This window comes from Amphiura filiformis, chromosome 13 (assembly GCF_039555335.1).
Source record: "Amphiura filiformis chromosome 13, Afil_fr2py, whole genome shotgun sequence".
NCBI classification, from domain to species: Eukaryota; Metazoa; Echinodermata; class Ophiuroidea; order Amphilepidida; family Amphiuridae; genus Amphiura; species Amphiura filiformis.
The window spans coordinates 47,558,589-47,573,838 of NC_092640.1; the positions used below are offsets into that span (position 1 = coordinate 47,558,589).

General features: G+C 37.0%; 1 protein-coding gene and 1 long non-coding RNA gene across 2 annotated transcripts in view; both read right to left on the minus strand.

The window, feature by feature from the left end:
* The window catches only part of LOC140168450 (uncharacterized), a 62,756-nt gene extending 55,904 nt beyond the window's left edge, over positions 1-6,852 (minus strand). Inside the window, exon 1 of the mRNA XM_072191849.1 lies at positions 6,776-6,852. The gene's annotated coding sequence lies outside the window, so the exon portion shown is untranslated. The remainder of the gene's footprint in view (positions 1-6,775) is intronic.
* A 4,463-nt stretch (positions 6,853-11,315) lies between these two features.
* LOC140168457 (uncharacterized) lies at positions 11,316-12,011 on the minus strand. The gene is made up of 2 exons (XR_011861205.1): positions 11,889-12,011; positions 11,316-11,844 (listed from the first exon to the last, which is right to left on the minus strand). It is a non-coding gene; the product is annotated as an uncharacterized lncRNA (long non-coding RNA).
* Positions 12,012-15,250: the final 3,239 nt, after the last annotated feature.

A 15,250-nucleotide genomic window follows, 5' to 3' on the forward strand; every position in this document is an offset into this window, starting at 1 on the left:
TATGAAGAATTTGGTCCCAAAAGACGCTAACTCCAAAGGCTGCTTTGTGTAAAACTCATTTGAAGATATTCGTAAGAGTAGCAGTAATCTTTACCAATCTAAGAACATTGGAATAATAGTTATAACAATTTTTTGGTTATTTTTAAAAGAAATATATATGTAGTTGCAAATCTCTTTAACCTCCCATGCGAAGAAGAAAAATAATAAATATTAAAGTGTTTTTTTTTGTTCCAAAAGGAGCTAAATCCAATGGCACCCATTGGCAGGGGACAAAATGATGTTGAAGATACATAGAAAATAAGCTAGAGTTACAAACATAGGCCTATATCCATTCCTATCTTAAATGTCATTTAAACTTAAAATTGTTAAAATATACCAGAAAAATGTGACACAAGGCAGCTATTAGATTTAGCGTCTTTTGGAATCGAACTCTTCATATCAGCGAAAATATTGCTGCAGCCCAGTGCTGAAGATATTTCCAATGTGCACACCAAATTTTATTTTAAGACCTTGACGTGTTCCATAAGGCACTAATTAGAGCTGGGCAATGCTTGAAAAAAAAGAGCGGGGCTATTTTCTTTCATAGCAAGACAAATGTGCTTAAAAATCACTGAAAAATACCAAGGTGTATAATAAAAAATGTGCAGATATCAGAGTAGCATGCAAAAAATGACATGCTTTTTGCCATTATTTTACAGTTTTGTTGAAAAGTTCCCCAAATTCATCCGCTTCACATCGATGTTGCCAACCAGCCAGTGGGCTCTAATCTGTTCACAAAAAAGGAGGGCGCACTGTAAAATTATGATCTTTGCACTTCAATGCTTTATAGACCACTTGACATCATTGTTTATCAACAAAGGTGAGGGACTGGTCTATTGATATGCTTGAACGGACCGCTATACTGTTCAATGGCTTTCTTGTACTATATGAAAATTATGTGGTGGACGATTTACAATGCACGTGCCCTGAGCATAAAAGCCAAATCAGCATTGAAATTTGTAACGCATTGTGGGACAGTTTTTGCAGTTTTGGGACACTTTGCCTTCTGACCTATCAGGTACAGGTAAATGGTTTTTGTGCGCGTGCGTACAATATATTTATTTAAATGTTTTACTAAAATGAAAATTGTTAAAAAAAACATGACTATTTTCATAAATTAATTTATTAAAATATTGTTAATGATAACACTACTACAATAATAATTTAATAAATAAATGAATAATAATTACAGCAATTTCCCCGATATGTCAGAGGTAAAAGTGTCCCAAACTGTTCCCAAAAACTGGAAGTTACAATGCCTATTGGGCTTATTTACATCAAATTGAATTGCTTTTTAATATTTGTGAATTACATTTATACATTCTATATCAATGGTTTATGTACTCAAGAAGTAACTCGCAAGTTGCACTAATTTTTATTAAGTAATATTACAAATTATTAAAGGTGTCCCTTTATTATTTACGGTAGAGAAGCATAGAACATTTTGAGTGAACATTTCACCAAAATGATAGCTGATATGTTTCCTACTAATCTTGAATTAGTCATTTTATTCAGCGTAGAGCAGGAATCCAGAGAACGAAGTATATTTGTCACTGCCACCGTGCACTGGCTCTCCATTACGAAATGCAAATCTCAACCACACCTGATTACCTACTGACAACCGAACTATGGCCGTGTTACTGGCTGAACGGTGGTTGTTAGTAGAACTCTCACCAACTTCATGATTGTGTGCAGTAGTGATCACAGCATCGTCTTTTACAAGTTGAACCGCTGGATCATGATTGTTATAATTGCTTAATACTGTGAACATGAATACATATGTCCCTGCAAATTCGCACGTAAATTTATCAGTTGCAATATTGAAATCCGATCCAATATTGGTTTCTTCATATTCAAATGCGAGAACATCGTTGATATTACCAGCTTGGCTAGATGTCTTGTAGACAGAGAACGCAGACTTTTGTACTTGTGGCATGTCTCCAGCGCTTCCCTTTGGTCCAGCAGGTCCAGGTTGACCATCAACGCCTGATTGTCCATCTGCACCTGGTTGACCATCAGCACCCGCATGACCGTGTGCGCCCTTTGGCCCTACTTTACCTGGAACGCCTTGCAATCCTCGATCTCCTCTTTCACCAGCAGGGCCCTGAGAGCCAGGTGGACCTCTCTCGCCAATTCGCCCAGGCACTCCTACCGCACCCTTCATGCCAATTTCACCTCTCAAGCCATCTCGTCCAGGCAAGCCATTTGATCCAGGTATCCCTGCTGACCCTGGAACACCAGGTATGCCAGCTGGCCCTTGACAGCAGGAAGTACATGGGACTGGTTGAGCTTCATCAAGTGCAACTGTTGAGAGGTTACCAATAACATGGACGAAGATAAGGAGCAGGATAAAGTATGCCATATCAGAAACCTATTGAAAGAAAATTAGTTATGATTAATCACTGGATGGAACATCTTAATACTTGGACATTTTAGTCACGGAAATTGTTGAACAATTATTGGAATTCGTTTCATTATAAGTTATTTCATCCATGTACTACGATCTGAAGCCAAAGCGGTAATGGCATCTGGCAGTAAAAAGTTGTCAAAGTCCCCAACAGTTTTTGTACATTAGACAAGTAGGATCCATGTTCTTTGCCTTGCAGGTCTTCTTTACCATGAATTTTGTAATGAGATGGAGAAATCTTTGAATGTGTAGAACAATATTAAATATTGTTCTACAAATTGTGCACCAAATTCCAATAAAAGATGATGCAAGAACCGTTGTATGAAAAGAGGACAACAACATTTGCCCCTATATTTTACGTTCAACTGTATAATTTCAACCACAAAACAAAGTCCTTTTAATAGTTGCAGGTAAAATGAAGAACAGGTTTTTTCCATTCAGTCGAAATAAAGAAGGAAAAAATACCCCTCAAACATCAATGCTGTTGAATTTTTAATATTGTTGTTGTTTTTGTTATTGTTATCATTAGTAGTAATATTGTTGTTGTTATTGTTCTGTTATTGTTGCTGGTGATGTTGGTACTGCCTTTTTAATTTGGATATGTACTGTCTGATCATGATCACACGCAGGTAAAATAAAAACGTTTACAAAAGGATGTAACTTTAGCACGTAAAGGTAACTTTGGCGTACAGGGGTAGCTTTATTATACAGGGCCAACTTGGGCATGAAGGATTAACTTTGGCACGCAGGGGTTAACTTTGACATAAAGTCTGCACAAAAGTAACTCAGCTGTTATAAAAACGCCTATAGCTTCAGAACTAATAATTGTTTCCACAATATTTCTACATAGAAAGAAGGACGATTTATTTACGCGCATTTTGTCAAATATTGTTCAATATTAACAACACAGTACAGTGCTTGTAAAGAAAAATACTCGAATTTAAAAGTTGCAGTTTGCAGCGATCAATGGTTATTACGCAGGCATTGTGGCACCTAAAACCCTCCATTCATCTTCGCGCTGACTTCAAATCAGTACAAATAGCTGCAACCTTTTAATTCGGGTTATGTTCTTTAAAAACACTGCTGTGTTGTTAATATTGAACGAAATTGGACAAATGGGGTATCAAAATGCACGTAAATAAATCGTCCTTCTTTCTATGTAGAAATATTGTGGAAACAATTATTAGTTCTGAAGCTATAGGCGTATTTATAACAGCTGAGTTATTTTTTGTGCAGACTTTATATGAGTCACTTTGACATGCATGGTAAACTTAACACGCAGAGGTAACTAGGGCACACAGGATTAACTTGGGCACGCAAGGGTTAACTTTGGCATGCAGGATAACATTGACATGCAGGGGTAACTGAACATGCAGAGGTAACATGGGCACGCAGGATTAACTTGGGCATGCAAGGGTTAACTTTGGCATGCAGGATAACATTGACATGCAGGGGTAACTGAACATGCAGAGGTAACTCGGGCACGCAGGATTAACTTGGACACGCAAGGGTTAACTTTGGCATGCATGGTAAACTTAACATGCAGAGGTAACTTGGGCACGCAGGATTAACTTGGGCACGCAAGGGTTAACTTTGGCATGCAGGATAACATTGACATGCAGGGGTAACTGAACATGCAGAGGTAACATGGACACGCAGGATTAACTTGGGCATGCAAGGGTTGACTTTGGCATGCAGGATAACATTGACATGCAGGGGTAACTGAACATGCAGAGGTAACATGGGCACGCAGGATTAACTTGGGCACGCAAGGGTTAGCTTTGGCATGAGGAGTAACTTTGACATGCAGGGGTAACTTAATTTGTAGAGGTAACTTAGGCACGCATGATTAACTTTGGTACACAGGGAATAACTTTGGCATGCAGGGGTTACTTAACATGAAGGATTAACTTTGACATGCAGACCCAGGAACCACAAAGCGTTTCTGAAATTATTCGCAAAAGGTAAGAAAAGGTTGCCAGAAAAAGTTTAAATGTCTGGTTATATAAAGGGCATACAAAGGTTATATAAAGGATATATACAGGGCATAAAACGTTTTCATAACATTCAGAAACATTATTTTAAAACTATGAAATAGTTGGCAAAATTTGTTTTGACGACATTTTAAAAATGTTGTAAATTTGTTTTGACGACATTTTAAAAATGTTGTTTTAGTGTGTTTTCATACAAAACATTTTAATACCGTACGGCTTACGCGCGACGGCATTCACCAGTTCCGACGTCTACTTCCCGGCTAACATCGTAAGGCTTACGAGCGACGGCATTCACCGGTTCCGACGTCTACCGGGTAACATCGTAAGGCTTACGCACGACGGCATTCACCAGTTCCGACGTCTGCGATAGTATATTCTAAACAAAGACGTCACACTTCGGTACTCTATTGCCTGGTATTCAAGGAAGAATGTCATTGAAGTAAATATGGTCGGCTCTTATTGGATGTTTTTTTGTTTCATGCATTTGGAGGTCAATACAATTTTGCTGCAGCTTTCAAATCTTGGGCTATTTTCTTCTAAATATACGCTGCGACATCAATTATTTTAGGACTATTGCAACAAATGAGATGTCGTAATGCGCTGAAATAAATTCTGCTTCAATGCTTTTTACAAATTTGGCACATGATAACCCGTTTTGGAATAATAATCATTCATTAAAGGTGAAGTTACTTTTTTATGTTTATTTGCATGCAGCACAGCTTTGAACGGCGTTGTGGAGATGAAGGCAGGAGTAATACACCCGGAAAAATGAAAACATCCGGTCATGGTTCCCACTCAATGCAGATGGATCAATAACATCATCAACGCTTTGAGAAAGCCAGAAGGTTTCTGGCGAAACTGTCAGCGGAAAAACGCAAGTTTTTCTGTTGGGCTTGGCAAATATTATTCTAAATTAACGACCGTATTCCGTTCTGTGCGGTTGAAGCTAATATTCTTAAAAAGTAAGTTTTCTGACAGTACACTTCTTTCAGGGATACCATGTGTACTTTACACCGACAAAACATATGTGTGACACTGATACATTGTGACCATCTATGAAGCTTTTTATATACCGACGGTACAGTTCTTTCAGAGACACCGTGTATACTATGCACTATGCACCCAGTAAACCAATGTGGGACAGTTCTTTCAGAGACACAGTGTATATTCTGCACCCAGTATACCAATGTAGGACAGTTCTTTCAGAGACACCCATACTTTGCACCCATCAAACTGATGTGGGACATACCCTGTATACTTTGCATCCAGAAAACCAATGTGGGACAGTTCTTTTAGAGACACCCTGTATACTCTGCACCCATTAAACTAATATGGGACAGTACTTTCAGAGACACGCTGTATACGCGGCACCCAGTAAACTAATATGGGACAGTACTTTCAGAGACACGCTGTATACTAGTACTCGGCACCCAGTAAGCTAATGCGGGACAGTACTTTCAGAGACACCCTGTATACGCGGCACCCAGTAAACTATTGTGGGACAGTACTTTCAGAGACACCCTGTATACTCGGCATCCAGTAAACTAATATGGGACAGTACTTTCAGAGACACCCTGTATACTCTGCACCCAGTAAACTAATTTGGGTCACCGTTGCATTGTGACCATCTATAAAGCTTTTTATACTACTTCAATAGACAATAAGGTTGGGATACCGAAAGGTGGTTTAAACCTAGGTTTAGCTAAACCCAGGTTTAAACCCAGGTCTAACTAGTCCGAGCTGTCGGAATCGTAAAATAACTTAAACCTAGGTTTAGGCTTAAGCCGGGACTAGTTAGACCCAGGTTTAAGTTAGCACCGGTTTAAGTTAAACCACCTTTCGGAATTCCAACCTAAATCATTCTTATTTCACATACTACAAACACTACCAAACTTCAATAATAAATAGTTTAGTTGCGTTATTTTGGTGTAAAATTTAATGAATTCGCTGACCACTGCGATATAACGGCGACACCATAGTCGTGACATTCGGTGTCCCCGTTACATTGTGACTTATATCTGTGAATTTCTCAGGCACTTGCACTATAATGCAACATATAAGAAGCATAACGGGGACACCACATCATAGGCGTGACATTCGGTGTCCCCGTTACATTGTGACTTATATCTGTGAATTCGTCAGGCACTTGCACCATATTTTATACAACATAATTATAAGAAGTAACTTTTGTTTTTTGATGGATTTGGCATCAGATTTAATTTGACAATATGGTAAATTAAATATTTATAAATAATGAAAAATGTTTAAATAATAGGAGTTACAAGAATTTTTATGCAAATGAATAAATTGAACATAAAAAACGTCTTCTACTTACCTGTGTATAGTTGTAAACCAATTTAATTCTGACTTTGTCAATCAATGTAATTCCCAGTATGTAACGCGTTGCTTCAATCTAGACCGTCTACAGCTAAAATGAGGCGTAGTCCCAATGCAAGGCTAATATAGTCCCATCAGATGAATTATTTACCAATGAGATTATTAAACTATAGTATGTCCCAAAGATATGTCTGCCATCTCATTCGTCATAAAGTCAGGCGTGTCTAGACTTGTCTTTTTTCCGTACCAATTGCAATTAGGTTTGGTCAATTCTATTCGAGAATATGTCGGTAACAATAATCTACCTAATGTGTGTTGTGTCATAAGAGAATATATAGGCCCTATTAATGTCAACAAAGCGGTGACTATAATATACTTGAGAGGTTTCAATTTCTCACGTCAACGCCAACGTTTGTTATTGATGTCAACAAAGCGGTGACTATAATAATAATACTTGAGAGATTTCATTTTCTTTCGTCAACGCCAACGTCTACTATGCACTCCTAATAAATAATTTCGTCAACGCTAACGTCTACGCGCACGCCAATTAAATCATTCCGTCAACGCTAACGTCTACGCGTACGCCAATTAAATCATTTCGTCAACGCTAATGTCTACGCGTACGCCAATTAAATCATTTCGTCAACGCTAACGTCTACGCGTACGCCAATTAAATCATTTCGTCAACGCTAACGTCTACGCGAACGCCAATTAAATCAATTCGTAAACGCTAACGTCTACTCGCACGCTAATTAAATCAATTCGTCAACGCTAACGTCTGCGCGCACGCCAATTAAATCACTTCTAAAACAATCCACTCTGACTGATTTTCTGTACTTCGCTGTTCACAGAATTAAATCGCGCGCGTAAATGGAATGACCATGACGTCACTAACAAACTTGAGTAGAAGCAAGGTACTGTCATTTAATATGCGCACAGAACTGGCTTACGAGTAAAAGTTAGCTTTGGCAAAAAAAATCGCAATCTATCAACTATTATAATTTATGATGTGTAGTATAGGTCAGATTAAATCGAATTCGGGAAAAAAAAGAAAACACTTTTCAACATTAGACTGTGGTTGAGGTTAAGGACATGAATATAATAAAGTAGTGTGGCAATCTCATTGATACATCGAAATAAAAGAATCCATACCTGGCTTTATCATACGAATTATATCGTATTCATAATTATTTGCGACCACATTTTAAATGTGACTAAATGTTCATGATTTTATCTAGACACACTATATGCCTATTATTGCCCAATGTGTTAATGTGACCCGTTCTCTCTAAGCACGGAACATGCCAGCAGACTCCATTTAGGGCTGTGTAAGCCCATCCAGAAAATTACATTGGCACTCTTGTCTAACGAACCCGTCCAAATCATATATATCTTTCAAAGTATACACGGCACAAAAACATAATTTGGTATCATTTTAGAGCCAATGCTATTAAAATTATTTATAGCAATATCAAAATCTAAAACCAAAAATCCCAAACATTTGACATGTTCCGGGTTTTGTGAGAACATATGCGAGTCACAAATGTCATCAATCATCCATTGCTTGAATTGTTTTGACGTGACAACGTGCATTTGCCAATAACGTTTAATCGTTTTATCATGTGTGCTATGAAGAATTTCTCAGTAAGCGATGTCTGGTTGTACCTTTTTCTACCATTTGACATTTAAACGTGAATATTCCAGTCTGTATTCTTATCTGCCCTGTATAACTATAATAGGTGTTATAGTGATAGATATTTGAAATCTCTCGTGAATGCGAATATGATTTAATGAGGGAAATCATACACAAAACAAAAATAAACAAGATAAATGAAACTGATTTTAATTTCAGTTGGACATCTAAAAGAATAATTTTATTAAAAAATATCTTGACTAACTTAATAATATATGTTTAGAAAAAGGTTCAATATACCGGGTGTCCCAAAAACGGTGACATGTAGATTTTGAAAATAATACAACTAATAATATTACCAGTACCCCTGTTAATGTCAAGTTCACAGCTTGATTACTTAGCCCGCATTCGAAGCATTCCTGGACAAGCTGTTTACGTTACATAATGCAACACGAAGTTCTTTACCACCGTTATAGTCACCGTAAAATTGGTGAGGCATTTGAGTAGGCCCAGCCATAGCATGGTAGATGCAGTATTCTATTCTGATTAATAGAAAATAAAACTTGTTCAGTTTTATTTCAAGAGTTAAGTCGGAAATTCTTACAATATTCACAGTATATAACTGTTATGAGTCGTAATGACTCAAAGCCAAAATCACCTTTTACCCAACTTCACACAAATGCACAACAACAATATACTGTTTGATTACGTTAACAAAATCAAAGTCTTTAATTGAAATTAAAAATGCTTGATACATAACAACAAATGCACATACATTGTACAATATAATCATACAATCACAATTTTAAGTAATCAGTACTTAACCAGCAGTCTTCCTCTTGGTGATCATAGAGTTCTTACAATGTCCTGGACGGCTGATCTATATATCCTTATTGCTAAAATCAGCGAAGTCCATTGTACACTTGCATTTATATATCCTTGCGTATAAAATCCTCGCACAGAAATGGTGCTGCTCTCTCCAAACACTTAACTCCTTGCGCAGTTCTCCAAGCACTTAAAACTCCTTGCGCCGTTTTCCAAACACTTAACTCCTTGCGCAGTTCTCCAAACACTTAACTCCTTGCTCAGATGACAATCTCCAAAAATGGTGTTTCTTTCACCAATTACTCTCTTTCTCCAGGAAACAGGCTTCTTTCTGCACTGCTCCACTTTATTGACAGATGTGTTGTTTTATAAAGCAGACTCCATTAAGTCTTTCATACACTCAACATCTACCTCGTTGCTGTATTAAAATAGCACATTATTGGCTATGTAAACTGGTTCAACTGTACCTCTTTTTGAAGCACAGGATGACCAACCAATAGAGAATTTACAAACTCTCTTGATATTCTGTAATGAACAAACTAAAGCTTCCACCTTTTTATACTCCTAAAAACCCATGATCTATTAATAGTCAATTCTGTCACATTACAACACTTCCTGTGGGTATTCCCCATGATGTCATATATTCACTTTATATTATCAGGGATTCCCCTAATGGTGTAATACACAGTGCACGTTCTGGAAAAGAGAATCCCCAAATATCCAAAATTAGAAATGATTCAATTTTTTAAATCAACTTAATGAATGAGAGGGATTTTCCTAATGTCTCATGAAATATCTCTTAATTTGTGTAAACAGAGATAAATAATCAACTTAAATTACTCAGGGCATATCACAATAACACAGCAGCTATTTCAATTCAACAAAACCCAAACAAAGCCTAAAAGCAAAAGATTGTTATTAATTTCACTATGTTGATAAGATACATGCAGAAACGCCTTAAACAAAAACGTGTTCCGATTCTAATGACCATCTTCCTTTATTTGTTACCACCAAGAGTCACCACAAAACTCATTTATTGTCAGTGTACAATATCTAAATTTTCAAAATGTTTCTTTTGTGCAATAAGTTCAACCAAGAAAAAAATAAATAAAATGTAATACAGAAACAAAATGAAAACTAAGGGGTGCTTATTGTACAACTTTCATTGTGCGATATTTGGATGGTTAGCCTCTCTTGACATCCCTGTTGCTTTTAAGATATTGATTCATTGATTGATTTTATTTGGTTACATATAGGCCTAAGCATGGAAAAATAGAAATATATAATATTATTAAAAATTTAAAATATATACATTACATATGCCAAATAAAAGAAAAACATAATAGGGAAGATAAAACACACTATACGGTATAGGAACAAGGAACCAGGATAACCCATAGAAAGTTTCAGGCGTATTTTCAATTGTAAATCGATTTTAGCAGAAATGGCAGAGAATAAATAACAAAAGGAGACCCCATTGGAAATTAGCCATTACTGAGATGATTCCCTTTTGCACCCTAGCACATTAAAAAAAAATCAGACTACCAAATTCGGCTTTACCAATATGTGTCCGGGTTTCCAGGTTGAAAATATAGCGCACCGTTTTATTTTGGGTGATTTTTGATATTCGCCGTAAAAGTGATGATGTAACAGGTGCGATGGCAATTAAGCCTGTTACATCATCACTTTTACGGCGAATAACACAATAAGAAATAAATACGCATGAAGAGCTTAAAGGGGCATTTCGTGATCCACAGCCTCATCCCCGACTTTTCTCCAAAAAAGTTGAGATTTTTATATCACTGGAAACCTCTGGCTACATAATGTTTATGTACAAAATATTTCTTGCAGATTAATTCGTTTTGCAAAGATATCGTGAAATTTGAATTTCTTTCTGGTGCACCAGAACGAAATTACAACGCATTGTCTATGGAGCAGTGTAATACACATAATCATGCATAACTGGTTTACGCAAAATCGGAATCAACTTAAATTTTGGGAATAGGCTTTTTTCGTGGATTTGTACTGAAGAATGTCATAAAAAGAGGATGCTAGGATCACGAAATCCTCCTTTAACAGCAAAAAGTCAAGAATTACATGTTACTCATTTACGCTATAAATTTAATGAGTAAGGAGTAATACTCTGTCCAACTCGCATTTATTTAAACAATTTAGGTAAACAGTCATAACAGAAGTAATTGCAAATTTGATTAATTATTGACTAGTTATTCAATTAATCAATAAAGCAATGAGTGACATGTAATCATGCACGTTTTGCATCTTATCTCTTCATATTGATATTTTTTGCAATTTTCAAGATAAGGCAGCTATTACATCAACAACAACTTAGCACTTGGATGAGTTCATAGAGGAGGAAAACATTTAGATATTTAAATACGCGGCTTATAAGCAACTATATATATATTCCATAAACATATTTAAAGGTCCGTAACCCGATCGACAGCATCATTCGGCGTGATAATACAAGAAAATGGTGACACTTGTGCATTCTACCGATATCTTTTCCACGAAGAAATCGTTTTATTCAGCATACAGTAAGAATCCATTAAATGAAGTCAATTTCTCACCACTAGAGCCGTACACTTGTTCTCCATTACTCATGAATTTCAACCATACCTGATTGCCCACTGACAACTGTATCATGGCCACGTTGTTAGAAGAACGGTAATTAACCCTCGAACTATCATCACTTTCATGATTTCTTACTGTAGTGATCATATCGTTATCTCTCACTAATGCAATATATGGATCTTGGTTATTATAAGCAGTGGAAATCGTGAACATGAACACATAGGTGCCGCTAATTGTACACGTAAACTTATCCGTAATTAGATTAAAATCAGAACCAATGTTGACTTCTTCATTGTCAAACGTGAGAACATCATTACCGTTGCCAGTTTGGGGAGATGTCTTGAAGACAGAGAACGCAGACTTTTGTACTTGTGGCATGCCTCCAGTGCTTCCTTTGGGTCCAGGAGGTCCAGGTTGACCATCATTACCCGGTTGTCCATCTGCACCTGATTGTCCATCAGCTCCCGCATGACCGTGCGCCCCCTTTGGCCCTACTTTACCGGGAAAACCTTGTAGTCCTCGATCTCCTCTTACACCAGCAGGGCCCTGTGGGCCAGGTGGACCCCTCTCGCCAATAGGCCCAGGCACTCCAACCCTTCATGCTCATTTCACCTCTCAAGCCATCTCGTCCAGGCAAGCCATTTGATCCAGGTATCCCTGCTGACCCTGGTACACCAGGTATCCCAGCTGGCCCTTGACAACATGAGTTACATGGAACTGGTTGAACTCCATCATGTGCAACTGTTGAGAGGCTACCAATAACATGGACGAAAATTAGAAGCAGGCTCAAGGATGCCATATCAGAAACCTGTTGGAAAGAAAATTAGTTATCATTAGTGACTAGATTTGCTTTTTACAGGGAAAGGCCGATAGTTGAAAAGATCAAAGACCTTCTACTAAATAAGTGGTCATTAGTCATGACAATTGTTGAAATAAGAGAGCTTTGAACGGTTAGAATAATAATTTTATTCGCGGAATTAAAAAAAAAGGTGATGCAAGAACCGTTGTATGAAAAGAGGACAACAGAATTTTTCCAACTATTAAGGTTCAACAATACAATTTTAACAAAACAAAATAAAACAAACAAACAAACCCCCCAAACACACACACACACACACAAAAAAACCCCCCAAAAAACAACACAACAACAACATCAACGTCATGTTAACAATAGTTGCATGTAAAATGAAAAACAGGTTTTTCCATTCAGTCGAAATAGCAAAGGAAAAATAGACAGCAAAGATCAATGCTTTTCCAATACTTATACTGCAATACTCAGTCCGTCGTTTGCTAAAACATATAGAAAAAAGTTCAGCGTGTTGCCTTTTTACCGGCATTATATGGCTACGTTATTAAAGTTATTTCCCGAGTTATTTGCCACATTTTCTTGCTATTGTTGTTATTATTAATGTTATTATTATTGTTGTTGTTGTTATTGTTGCTGCAATACGATAACAAGTTTTAAAGTAGTCATTCATTTAGAGGGGTTGTTATCAGCTTTGAACGGCTTTGTATGTATGAGATGCATTCAAGCACATCGGCTTGGTCTGTTATCACTGCCGACTTTTGCTACACATAACACAATGGACCACAATGGCCTCATTCCAGTGGCATAGTTCAATAACCTTAATTAAACAATCATAGTGCAAAATTTGACCTGAAGTTGCAGAGTATGAGTTTTAGTACCCAAATTTTCAAAGGTCATTCAACGAATGTACAAATGTATTGGGGTTAAAGAAATGTGCCTTGATAGATGAGCATGTTGTGGATCCTAGTGTAACATTCCGGTCAAATATTGAATGACCTCATTATGCAGTTGCACGAGTTTTTGAAATATTAAAGGGGCATTTCGTGATCCACAGCCTCATCCCCCCACTTTTCTCAAAAAAAGTTGAGATTTTTATATCATTGGAAACCTCTGGCTACATAATGTTTATGTACAAAATATTTCTTGCAGATTAATTCGTTTAGCAAAGATATCGTGAAATTTGAATTTCGTTCTGGTGCACCAGAACGAAATTACAACGCATTATCTATGGAGCAGAGTAATAAACATAATCATGCATAACTCGCGAACGCAAAATCGGAATCAACTGAAATTTTGGGAATAGGTTTTTTCGTGGATATCTAATGAAAAATGACATAAATAGAGGATGTTAGGATCACGAAATACTCCTTTAACCGTCATATCGCAAACTCTTTTTAGGACGTCATTTTCCATACACAAATGAATGGACAAACAAAATCTTTTCGTTCAAAACCGCGTCGGGAAAATTCGAAAGTAACTTCATCTCACCTATACTAGGTCAACTTTTAACGAAACAAAGGGATGGTATTATATGCACAACTTTTTGCTTGTTCTATTTAGTGACTGACCTTCAATCGCTTCATAACATGACAAACATGATATTTGATACAGTATCTAATGCTTCTTTTGTAATTTTGGAACGCCACCATTTGCCGCAAAGGAAGCGTTGAACGAATAATTCCATGATTGCCCACTTCACAAAAATTTTCACAACATAGAGTGCTGATGAGCAAGATTTTTAGGGGAGAGGCAAGGGCGAGGGACTTCCAATTCGATGAAAATTGTGTGTAAAAAGTTGACATAACCCCCCTGAAATTTGCCCTTTCTGGCATATTTTGACCTTTTGTCAATTATTGTTCTCCCACTTTTTGCTATTGGAACAGAGCAAACAGTGGACCTGTGTTGATTTTTGGGGCATACTTTAGTATGTATTTGTGTAAAATCCCGTTGCAGTACATGTTTCTCGCAAACTCCATTAATGCGGTATCCATTTAATCCACTTTGAATAAAAAAAAAGTATAGAGGTAAACCAGATCGTTGACCAGCATTTTAGTTTAAGATAGTTTACCACAAGTCCGCAAATTAAAAAAGCACTGCAGTAATTAATACATATTGTTTTATCATAACTGATGCACTCGAAGCATATGATGGATAATTAAGTTCGTGCAAATGCATTCGTCAAAATAATCGTTCTAGTCATGGAGTTTATTGCCTTTAGGTCTAGTGCGAATACAAATGTAGTCAGTAAATTACCCTTATCATAACATACATCATTCCGTTCTTGATTGAAGAGGTTCGTCAGGTCTGTTAATTAATCAGCTAATTAAGAGTTCTTTTGCCAAGACTAAAAGAAAAAACTGACGTTTTCCTGTTGATAGTTTCACCAGAAACCTTCGGGCTTTCTCAAAGCGTTGATGATGTTATTAAGCCATCAGCGTGGAGCGGGAACATTGATCGTGTATTTTGATTTTTCTAGAAGTGTTTTTCCTGCCTCCAACGTTGGTCTTGAGAAGAGGATTAAAGATGTGAAAGAATGTCCCCTCGTCTTTGTCCATGCAGTTGCCCACTCTCTGGCGTATCCATATTGCTTCTTTAATACCCATCTTGCTCTGTAA